Source organism: Jaculus jaculus, chromosome 7 (assembly GCF_020740685.1).
Source record: "Jaculus jaculus isolate mJacJac1 chromosome 7, mJacJac1.mat.Y.cur, whole genome shotgun sequence".
NCBI classification, from domain to species: Eukaryota; Metazoa; Chordata; class Mammalia; order Rodentia; family Dipodidae; genus Jaculus; species Jaculus jaculus.
Window position 1 is genome coordinate 148178380 of NC_059108.1, and position 12210 is coordinate 148190589.

The 12210-nt window shown below is 47.6% G+C and overlaps 1 protein-coding gene across 6 annotated transcripts in view; it reads right to left on the reverse strand.

Annotated features, from left to right (window-relative positions):
• Positions 1-12210, reverse strand: part of Ppp2r5c (protein phosphatase 2 regulatory subunit B'gamma) — a 169214-nt gene that overhangs the window by 140205 nt on the left and 16799 nt on the right. The window lies entirely within an intron of this gene.

Consider the following 12210-nt stretch of genomic DNA (forward strand, 5'->3'; position numbering starts at 1 on the left):
CAATTAAAGCACAGAGAACAGACGAGTGTGGGCCTGGGCAGTGTCCCTCACTCCCTGGAGACAGCCCGCGGAGCTGCCCAAGTCAAGGCGGACCTGCCACGTGTCGCAATGCTCGTCTTGAGAGCCACAAACACCTCATTTCTTATGTCTCCTTCAGATGCTTGATTTTTCTTGACACGAGGTCTTCTTTGTAGCTCAGGCCGCCCTCAGACTCACTACGTAGCCCAGGCTAGCCCTGAATGGTAGCCTCAGCCTCTAAAGTGCCAGGACTACAAGTGTGAGCCACCACTCCCGACCGGCCTCTCATTCTGTGTGCGTGTGCATACATGGGTGTGTACGTGCCAGTGAACAAGCATGCAGCATGTCAGCTGGCCTCTCTCTCTTCTGCTTCATGTTCTTGACAAAACCTCTCAGCGAGCCTTGCCGTTCCTGTCAGCCGGACCGGCTGAGGGGTCTTCGGCTTCTACCCCAACGACGGGGGTTTCGGGCGCCTGTGGCCAGCTTTCTACATGTGGGGAATCACACGCAGGTCCTCGGGCTCCACAGCAAGCACTCTGATTTGTTGAGTCATCTCCCCAGTCCCAGTTTCTAATTCAAAACAATTTTTAAAATTATATTATTCACTTATTTGTAAGTGTGTGCATATCTGCATGTGTGTGAAAGAGAAAGAGGGAGAACGGATATGCCAGAGCCTCGTGCCTTACAAACAAACTCCAAACACATGTGTGACCTGTGTGTGGCTGGCTTTACATGGGTACTGGGCAAGCAAATCCACGCCTGTAGTCTGTAAGCATGCACTTTTAACCTCTGAGCCATATCCCCAGACCTAACTTCTAGATTTTTACCATGAAGGCTGATGTGGTAGGCTAAATAATAACTGCTGCAAAACTGAGCATATCAAGCTGGAGAGATGGTTTAGCAGTTAAGACATCTGCTTGCAAAGCCTAAGGACCTAGGCTCGATTCCCCAGTATGCATATAAGCCAGATGCACAAGGTGGTACATGTGTCTGGAAATCATTTGCAGTGGATAGAGGCCCTGGTGCACCCATTCTCTGTTTCTGCTTCTTCCCGCCCCCCCCCAATAAAATAAAATAACATAATCAAACGAAATGGAGTGGGGTGTGGTGGCAAACGCCTTTAATCCTAGCACTTGAGAGGCACAGGTAGGAGGATCGCATGAGTTTGAGGCCACCCTGAGACTACATAGTGAATTCCATGTCAGCCTGGGCTAAAGTGAGACCCAACCTTGAAAAAAAAAAGTAAAGAAAGCTTTTTAAAAAACTGGGCAAATCCTAGTCCCAGGAACTTGTGAATATGTGACCTTCTTGGCAAACAGTTTTACAGATGTGACTAAATTCAGGTCTCCAGATACAGAAGATTCTGATTATCAGGGTGGCCCACTGTCACCAGACAGATGTTTGAAAGAGGGAAGCAAGAGGGTCAGATACAGGAAGGCAATGAGAGGTCCAAGAGCCAAAGTGACAGGAAGATGCTCACGGTGGCCTGAAAACAGAGGAGGGGTGTGAGTCAAGGGGTGCCGGGGCCCCTAAATGCTGCAGAGAGCGGGAAGACTGCTTCTCTAGAGTAGTACATTCCTGCCCTGCCTTCTCTGGGGCCCGGTTTCTAACCTCTGACCTCCAGGACTGAAATGTTAGGGCATGTGCTCCACAGAGCACAGGCTACGGTCATCCACGCTGAACGAGTGCAGTGGAGTGCATGGGGAGTGAACAGAGTCAAACACCCCTAAAATGGTTCTTGCTACCTCACCACTCTGTCTTCAAAACTAAACACAGGCTGGGTATGGTGGCACATACTTTTAAACCCAGAACTTGGGAGGTAGAGGAGGAGGACTGCAGTGAGTCGAGGCCAGCCTAAAAGCACATAGTGAATACCAGGTCAGCTTGGGCTAACGCGAGACCCTACCTCATAAAACCAAACAGAAAAAATTAACAGAGGCTGCAAGTAGGCGCCTTCCTGGAGCCCAGCAATGGATCTTCTTCCACCCGCTCTCTGCACTCACCACTAGTCTTCCCACTCACATGCTCATGTGGAGGCAGCATGCTGGCCATTCAACCCCCTGTGGCCAGTCTCAACACTGACACTCGTGCAGAGTGGGAAGACTTCAGAGAAGGGAACGCTCTCACCATAGCTCCTGTGGGGCTCATCTGTGTCCTGGGCCCCACCTGGACAGCTCTCTGGGCATGAGCAGCTGACATATTGCACTGATTTCCTGCCACCATGGCCCAGAAGTGATGGCTCCCCTCTCCAACAGCAAAAGCAAGAAGTATACAATGTGCTTCCTGAGCCCTGTCTGTCTGTCTGTCTGTCTGCCCCAGCAGTGGAGCACTGTAAAAGGCCTCCTGGCAAAGGCCTCCTGGCAATGTAGCCTTCTGCCCGTTCCAATCACGCAGGCCACGGCCAGCCACCACAGTGAGGGAGCTCTTCGCTAAGCAGTAAGAGCTGCTGAGAACACTCAAAACAGCTCTCCACGAAATGATGTGCACAACATCAGCCACCACTCTGGCTGGGGGCCGAGGAGACTGGGCACCCTTCCCACACAGCCTGTGCTTCTTGTCATTGACTTCTGTTAGGGTTTGAGGTTCCCTAGCCCCAAACTGTTGGGAACTTGGTGCCTAGGATGATGGTTCTGGGAAGTGATGTGGACCTTTAAGAGGTGGAGCCTGTCAGGAAGTCCTTGTGTCCTCAAGGGCTTACCTTCAGGACAGACGTTAGAACACTAGTCCCCTTTCTGCACCTGGTTTGAAATGTGACCGAGTTCTCACACACACTTTAGCCACTGCCACCTGCCATTCTGTCTGCACCAGAACGGAGTCAATGCAGCACCATGTCCTTGAACCTCCAAAAGTGTGAGCTAAATAAACCTTTCTCTTAGTTAAGTAGTCTGTGCCCAGTATGCATCACAGTGAGAAAAAGATGACTAAGACAGCTCTCATTTTTCCATCTGGTCGAGAAAACATGAGTACCCAGTTATAACTTACTTTCTCCACAGAATCCCCAAATTTAAACTTATCTGCTTAGCTTTCTTGGGATGGCCCTTTAAAAGCCCTAGCATTATTTCTAGTCAGAAGGAGCTACTTCCCACGACCGTCCTTGTTTTAAACATTAACTACATATGCACGTGCTCCATGTAACTGCTATCTCCCTTCTGTTTCCTGCAGTACTATATTCACAATGACCTTGATAAACACTGGGTTGGGAGATTAACAGAAACATGCCATGGCTGCTTCGTACCCCACAGGAAAATAAACTATGTGTCTTACATATCCAAGCTTATAAGACTGGGATTTGGTGATCTGACTAACTCACAAAATAGAATCAAATAAAATCCATAGGTAATGACTGCACCTTGTAGGAAACATATTGAGGTAAGGTTTCCAATGACTGGAGTTCCAATGACTGAGAAAATAATGTTGCCCTCATACCTGTGTACTCCAAGCCACAAGATCCTCTCCCTGGATCCTACCAACCTTACCTCCCTCCAAGCCCTCTAGAGCTTTCTTCTCCAAGGATGAGGAGGCAGAGACCTTCTAGAAAGGAAAATCCAGCCCACTGCCACTGCAATGACTTCCTGTTTTCCTCTAGCTTCCTGGTGATTACAAACTCCTCCTCGAGCTGGCCTCACCATTTGTATCTCCACGTGCCTCTGTTCCAGGGCCACATGGCCCTCCCCCGTCAGCTCCTGCATTGAGGAAGCGTGCTATGTTCTGGGGTTCTTTCCGTCCCCAGTCCTCTGACAACTGTGAGGTGTGCATCTTCCTCCCTGGCATACACCATGGGCCCCAGGAGGCAAGGCCTGCCTGTCTGGGTCACTCTGATAGTTTTTTGCAGAACTTGGGAGCTGCCAAGCAGGATTTGAGAAAAAGAGCTGAACTCCATTCCCCACCTCTGCTACAGGCCTGGCATGACTGCAGCCATGTGCGACAAGAGGACTGTGTACAGGGAGGGTGCGGCACAGATGCCCTCCAGGATGGGGGCAAACTGACCAGTCTCTGAGAAACTGCCCTTTCTGAAAGGCAATTAGGTGTCAAGTGAAGGGGAACGGAGGGGTCAGGATGGGGCACATCTTCCTTTCTAAAAGCTATTCAAGCTCTGTGGACCCTGACCCCAGAGGGCTTTGTCCTGTGATCTGCACAAGAGATGGAGTGGTCGGCTTGGGCAGGACAGTGCCAGACAGGTGTGGTGAATGGCTTAGGACTACTGAGCTGAGTGAAACCAAGAGTGCAGACGTGTGGGATGAGAAGTGGAGGAGACAGAGGCCGGGAGAATGCTCCACTTCTGGCTAATATACACAGATCGACTGAGTGACAAGTCATTGTACGGGAAAGCAATAAATTTAAACATGACTACACTGTCTCTATGTGGCAATTCCAATAAGCACAGGAGTCCAAAGTTACATTTCCCTATTTCTTTCAGAACTGATTCTATTTTATTTATTTACTTATTTGTGTGTGTGTGTGTGTGTGTGTGTGTGTGTGTGTGTATAAAATGTATGTGTGGTGTATGCACATATTATCACTTTTAGTGGGTTACTTGCCTACAGGGCCTGGGGTGGAACGTCGGGTGAACTGTTCCATCACTCTTCCACCTTTTGAGCTATAGTCACCTTTTTCTAATTCCAGAGTTTGTGGGGGTCCCAAAGATTTTCAGGTCTCTGCTCACCTGCAGGACTGTTATTGGCATGCATAGTCATGCCTAGCTGTTTTACTTGTGATCCAAAGATTTGAACTTGGACACAGACACCACCATTCACACTAATGAGATGCTCAAGATCATACAGGAAGTGGTACAGCCAGGCTTGAACCTGGAGTCACCCACAGACTTCAACTTCCACTGCCTCAGTTCCTCCTTTCGCCCTACACTGTAAGTCCACTCTCCTCTCCAGTGCCTCTCAGAATTCTCCCCTTCTCCAATTTTATAATGGGGTTGTCCAAACTGCCATCTCTTAAGCACCAGAGACTATCTGATATCATGTGACACACAGTTTAAGAAGAGTTTTTGCTTCTATAAAAGGGCCAGCCCTAATCTCATCGTCTTTGAGTCTAAGTAGCAAATCATGGAATAATAAATGGAAAGGAGCCTATGTTAACCTGCAGGGTGACCGGCCTATGGGCTGGTGGGAAACCAGGAGAGGAACAGGTTTCCCATCACAGAACCTTGGATACTGGCAGGAAATCCCTGCTGTTGTGTACTGTAGGGTGCTACTTCTAGCTGTGACAGCTGACTGTCTCCAGCATTGCCCAATGTCCCAAGGGTGGGAGTAGGGGACAAAATCATACCCTTCAAAAATGTCTGCACATCATTCCTTCCTTCCCTCTCTCCTTCCTTCTTGCCTTCCTTTATTTCAGCTTACAATTCCAGACTATACTCAATCATGGAGGGAAGGCACGGCGGCAGGATCTGGAAGCAGAGCTGGTCACGGCTAGCACAGTGAGGAAGCAGAGCACCATGAGTGCTGAAGCTCAGCCAGCTCTCTTAGACAGCCCAGGGCCCCAGCCCATGGAATGGTGCCATGCACAGCTCAGGATGGGTCATCTATTAATCAACCTCATAAAGACCATCCCTCACAGACATGCCCAGAGGCTAACCTACTCTACATCATCCCTCATGGGTGACTCTAGGCTCTGCCAGGTTGACAAGCAATATACACCACCACAACTGAAAAGACTATTCTTGAAAGAAATACAGATGGGGCTGGAGAGGTGGCTTAGTGGTTAAGGTATTTGCTGGTCAAGCCAAAGGACCCAGGTTCAATTCCCCAGGACCCGTGTAGGTCAGATGCACAAGGTGGAGCACGCTGGAGTTCATTTACAATGGCGGAAGGTCCTGGCGTACCCATTCTCTCTCTCTTACATCTATCTCCCTCTATCTCTCAAATAAAATGAAATAAAATCCTTAAAAAAAAATGGTGGGCTGGAGAGATTTCTCAGCGGTCAAGGCACTTGCCTGCAAAATCTAATGACCAGTGCCCATGTAAAGCCAGACGCACCGAGTGCTGCATGTATGTGGAGTTTGTTTACGGTGGCTGGAAGCCCTGACCTGCCATGCCCATTCTCTCTCTCCTTGCAAATAAATATGTGAAAATTTAAAAAAAAGGAAGAAATGCAAATGGCAGCTGAGGAGCTGGCTCATTGCTGTGCCAGCACGAGGGCCCGCGCTCAGCCCCAGCACCGCAGTGACAAGACAATCACGGGGCTCACTGGCCAGCCAGTCTGCTGAAAATCGTCACTGGGCTCAGAGAGAGACTTCACCTTACGGAGAAAACAAGGAAGAGCAACAGAAGTGCACACCTGATGTTCTCTGGCCCGTGCATGGGTGCTAGCAGCATGAGCATCTGCACACACCATCCACACACAGCACAAATGACAATGAATGTTTGAAAATGCTAAGTATCATTAGTAAAGAGATATAATATACCAAGGGCTGGAGAGAAGGCTCAGAGGTAAAAGGTCCTTGCTTGCAAAGCCTGATGGTCTGGGTTGCATGCCCTAGTACCTGCATAAAGCCAGATGCAAAAAGTGGCACATGCATCTGGAGTTCCTTTGCAAGGGCAAGAGGCCCTACTGTGCCCATTTTCTCTTTGCTTCTCTCTGCTTGCAAATAAATCTAAAATGTAAAAAAAAAAGAAAAGAAAAAGAAATGTAAATCAAAACTACAAGCAGAGCCCAGCGTAGTGGCCCAGGCCCTTCACAGCAGCACTCGGGAGGCTGAGGCAGTCAGCAGAGTCACCGAAGAATTTGATCTCCAGTGAGGTCCTGCCTTCAAAGCAAAACCATGCAGGGCGTGGGGGTGCACACCTTTAAACCCAGCACTGGGGAGGCAGAGGTAGGAGGATTACTGTGAGTTCAAGGCCAGCCTGGGACTACAGAGTGCGTTCCAGGTCAGCCTGGGCTAGAGTGAGGTCCTGACATCAAAAAACAAAAATCAAAAAAAAAAAAAAAACACAAAAAACAGAAGCCGGGCGTGGTGGCACACACTTTTAATCCCACTTGGGTGGCAGAGGTAGGAGGATCACTGTGAGTTTGAGACCATCCTGAGACTCCTACCAAATGAGAGAGCCAGAGCCCCAGAAGCCCCCAACACCTCATCACTGAAGCAGACCAAAAATGAACCCAACATGGCTCAGGGAAATTTTGCGGAAGCGGGGGTGGAAAGAATGTCAGAGCCACATGTTGGGTCATGATATGCAGAGACATTTATCTTACCCATAACTGTGGGCTAACTCCACAATGCATGACCCATATACTTCAACAAGGAGGGGTCAAGGGGAGGGGGTAGGTCACGGATGAGCCTAGTAATGGTACCAAACTGACTGTATTTGCTGAATACAAAACTAAATAATAATAATAATAAAAACCAGAAAAGCAAAAACTACAAGATGCCCTCACCTCAGTTAGAATGGCTATTACTGAGCATGTGCACACGGCACACACACACACACACAAATGTCAGTGAGGATAAGGAAAAAGGGGAGCTTGCATGTGGTTGGTGGAAAAGTTAGTTAGCACAACTATTATGGAGAACAGAATAGAGGTTCCTCACTAAACTAAAAATAGCTCTGCCATATGCTCCAGCTATCCACTTCTGGGTGTACATCCAGAGGAAGTGGAATCAGCACAGCGCAGACACCTGCCCGCCTGTGTTCGCTGCAGCACCACCCGCAGCAGCCACGGAGGGGGATCAGCCCGGTGCCCCGCAGCAGACAATTAGCTATAGAAAATAAGGCACATACACACATTAACTATTATTCAGCCATAAATGAGTATAAAATCCTGTCATTTGTAACAACAAGGACAGAACGGGAGGAATATTATACTAAGTAAATAAGACAGACACAGAAAGACAAGTACTTCATGTTGTCTCTCATCTAAAGTCAACTTGGTTACAGAACACTGACCACAAGGTTGGACGGGGAGGCTGGATGGGATCATGCACGCAGTATGCATGGACTGAAATATGACTGATGAGACTGAAGCCCAGAAACAGGTACTATTAGTGCACATCAGTACAAAGAGTCCTTACTGAATGATACTGTATCTGCCTTAACAATCTGAGAAGAGGACAGAGGAGGCTGGACGAGCACGCTCGTAGCACTCTGGGGATGTCAATGCCAGGTGAGGGCATGTGCAGTTCATCACACTTTCCCCTTCACTTCTGTGTATGTGAAAACAGTTCATGATAAAAATATCTTTAAAAATTCTCTGGCTTCATCCCGTTACCTTTAGACTAGACTAGGATATAACAGCCCTGGTGTTTCCCTGTTGCTTTTTTCTGCAACTAGGTTTCTCCTCCTGTACCTGAGTCCTAATACCCACCCCTTATTGCAGGCTGGCTACTCAGGCTACTCAGACTCTCAGACGTTCTTCGAGCACACACTGCACAGTGCCTATCCCTTCTACATGAAATACGTGTTTTTGCTTCGTGACCTCACCAGAGTTTCTCAAATACTCAACCTTCAGTCTTGGCTGCAAGGCCACTTCTGTTTAATGTCTTCCCCAACTCCTCCCTTGTGCAACCAGGCTCAACCATATCCTTGTTACTCCTAAGGTTTCTCCTTCACATGATACCACACCTTGAGTCACAAGCCTGCTTCTACAAAGAGGTGGTAGGCTTTCTGAGAGCTGGCTATGCTTCTCCGCTATCTGCTCATGCTCATGGAATGCCTTGAGATTGCTGATTCTCCTCCACATTGTCACCGACTTCAGTTCCAATCCCACCCATCACACATTGCTTCTATGTACAAACACATCCGAGCTCCAGAATGCCAACTGGCTTGTTCTCTGAGACCAAACTTATTTATGCATGTCTATTAGTATCTTTTAAAGGAAATTTTAAATCAAAATATGTGATCTTACATATTGATTAATGGGATAGAGCTGAGAGCCAAGACCATCCCATGGGCAAAAAATGGAGGTAGTTTTGTACACAGACAGTGCTGGGGGAGCTGGAAAGTCACACACACACAAAGAATGAGGCTGTACCCTTACTCTACCGCATATGCAAAAGCCAATGCAAAACAGACCTAAGACCCAAATATAAGAGCACAAAACTCTTCATGTACACAGTGATAAATCTTCATGATCTTGGGTTGACTGCACTTGTTCACTATGGCAATAAGACACAAGGAACTAAAGGAAAACTACATAAACAGACTTCATTAAAAACAAAATGAACTTTTGTACATCAAAAGACATTCTCAAAAAAGTGAAAAGAAAGCTGGGCATGGTGGCACACGCCTTTAATCCTAGCACTTGGGAGGCAGAGGTAGGAGGATCGCCATGAGTTCAAGGCCACCCTGAGACTACATAGTTAATTCCAGGTCATCCTGGACGAGTGTGAGATCCTACCTCGAAAAAAACAAAAACAAAAACAAAAAAAGTGAAAAGACAACTTTTAGAATGAGACAAAGTTTTTGTCGAGAATACAAAAATAACTGAATCAAAGCAATACAATCAAAAATGAGCAGATGATGCCAGGCGTGGTGGCACATGCCTTTAATCCCAGCACTCAGACGTAGGAGGATCACCGTGAGTTCGAGGCCACCCTGAGATTACATAGTAAATTCCAGGTAGCCTGGGCTACCTCGAAAAACAAACAACAACAAAATGAGCAGAGGCACTGGGCGTGGTGGCGAAATGCCTTTAATCCCAGCACTCAGGAGGCATAGGTAGGAGGATAGCCATGAGTTCGAGGCCACCCTGAGACTACATAGTGAATTCTAGGTCAGCCTGAGCTAGAGTGAAACCCTACCTCATAAAACCAACCAACCAACCAACCAAACCAAACAAAACAAAAAGCGGAGGAAATAGGATGGGAATGTAATCAAATTACAGCACATCTATGTATTAAGATTCTTTTTGAGAAGGAGAAAGAAGCAGAGGAGGAGGGAGGGAGGGAGGGAGAAAGGGAGGGTGGAGGAAGGGAGGGAGGGAGGGAGAATAGGCACGCAGGGCCTCCAGCTACTGTAAATGAACTCTAGGTGCATGCACCCTCTGTGCATCTAGCTTACGTGGGTCCTGGAGAGCCAAACCGGGACCCTCTGGCTTTGCAGGCAATGCCTTAACTTCTAGGTCATCTCTCCAGCCCTATATTAAGATTCTTGAAAAAATGTTAAAACAAAAAGGGGGTGGGGCTAGAGAGATTGCCTAGTGGTTAAGATACTTGCTTGCAAAGCCTAAGGATCCATGTTCAACTCTCCAGGTCCCCTGTAAGCCAGAAGTACAAAGGTGAGGCAAGTGTGCAATGTCACATATGCACACAAGGTAGTACATATGTCTGGACTTCGACTGCAATGGCTGGAGGCTCTGGCACACCAATTCTCTCTCTCTCATAAAGAAAAATTAGAAAAAAATGTTTAAAAATGGGCAAAGGGAAAGTGCATGTTTCTGTGCAGATGAGGTACAAATGGACAATGTGTTCATGGAAAGGTGCTCAATACCACTCGTCATGAGGAACACTGCCAGAAGCCAGTGTGGACAGATACCTTTTCAAAAGATGGGAAATAATTTTTGTCAGGATTAGAGAAGTTGGAACATTTGTACACTGCTTTTGGGAATGTAAAACAGGACAGTGCCTGTGGAAAAGTTTGGACTCTTCAGTAAGTTAAACACAGAATTACTAAATGACCTAGCACCCCATCCCACAGGAACAGAAAGCAGACAGACCAATGCATACCCACACCAGACCACCCATGCCAACGCAAGCACGTGTGAGCATGTTCACACCAGACCACCCACAACAATGCAAGCATGTGTGAGCATGTCCACACCAGACCACCCACGCCAACGCAAGCATGTGTGAGCATGTCCACACCAGACCACCCACGCATGAGCATGTTCACACCAGACCATTCACACCAACACAAGCATGTGTGAGCATGTTCACACCAGACCATCCACACCAACACAAGCATGTGTGAGCATGTACACACCAGACCATTCACACCAACACAAGCATGTGTGAGCATGTTCATAACAAACCATCCACGGCAGGCAAGAGCTGAAACAGCCCAACTGCCCATGGTTGAAGCACTGAAATGTGGTGAGTGTTTGTATATAGGAATATGACTCAGGTCCAAGAGGAACGATACAGGTTGCATGGGTGAGCCTTGGCGACAAGACGCTGAGTGAAAGAAGCCAGACCCAAAGCCACACATTGCAGGTTCCACCAATATGACACATAAAGGACAGGCAAATTGAGAGCAGGCTAGTGGTTGCCCATGGGTGGAGTAGGGGACATGAGCTTCCTTTATGCTCACGGTGAGGAGATTGTCCACAGATGGGTAGTGTCACTCTCTACCCTCCTGCTGAGGTCAATGGAGAAGGGTCAGCTCTCCTCTAGCATGAAGAAGCATTAATGTAGGTAAGAAATGGCAGGGACTTGGCTTATGCATTTGAGGAGTTTATTTATTTATTTATTTATTTTGGTTTTTTGATGTAGGGTCTCACTCTAGCCCAGGCTGACCTAGAACTCACTTTGTAGTCTCAGGGTGGCCCTGAACTCACGGTGATCCTCTACCTCTACCTCCCGAATGCTGGGATTAAAGGCATGTGCCACCATGTCTGGCTCAGTTTAGGGGTTTATACATAAAATAAAAACTAGATACTGATCTTAAAAATCTTTGTCAAGGTGCAGGAGATTTGGCTCAGTGGTTAAAGGTTAAATCTGGAGGGCTGGAAAGGTGGCTTAGCAGTTAAGGCATTTGCCTGTGAAGCCTAAGGACCCCAGTTCAATTCCCCAGGACTCACGTAAACCAGATGCATGCGTCTGGAGTTTGTTTGCAGTGGCTAAAGGCCCTGGCATACCCATTCTCTCTTTCTCTCTATCTGTCCCCCCCTCAAATAAAGTAAAATAAGATAAAAATATTTTAAAAAAGTTTAAAGCTGGAACTGAGCTGCTGGCTAGCTGCCATAGTGCTTAGAGGTACATGTCAGTAGCTGGGGGAGAAATACCACCAACAGCCCTAACCAGCAGTAGATCCTGTGAACTGTACAACCAGCCAACCAGGCAAGGTGTGCCTACTGGTGCGGTAACAACTTGACTGTTATGAGGTAACCAACTGCTCTCTGATTGGATCTGAGGCTTCTACAGGAGGGAACTCATACCTGGTACTGGAAACCCAGTCAAAAGGTTGCATGGTCATAGGCCCCAAGAGGGAAGCTACTACTGTTTTTTGGTGAAATGGATACATT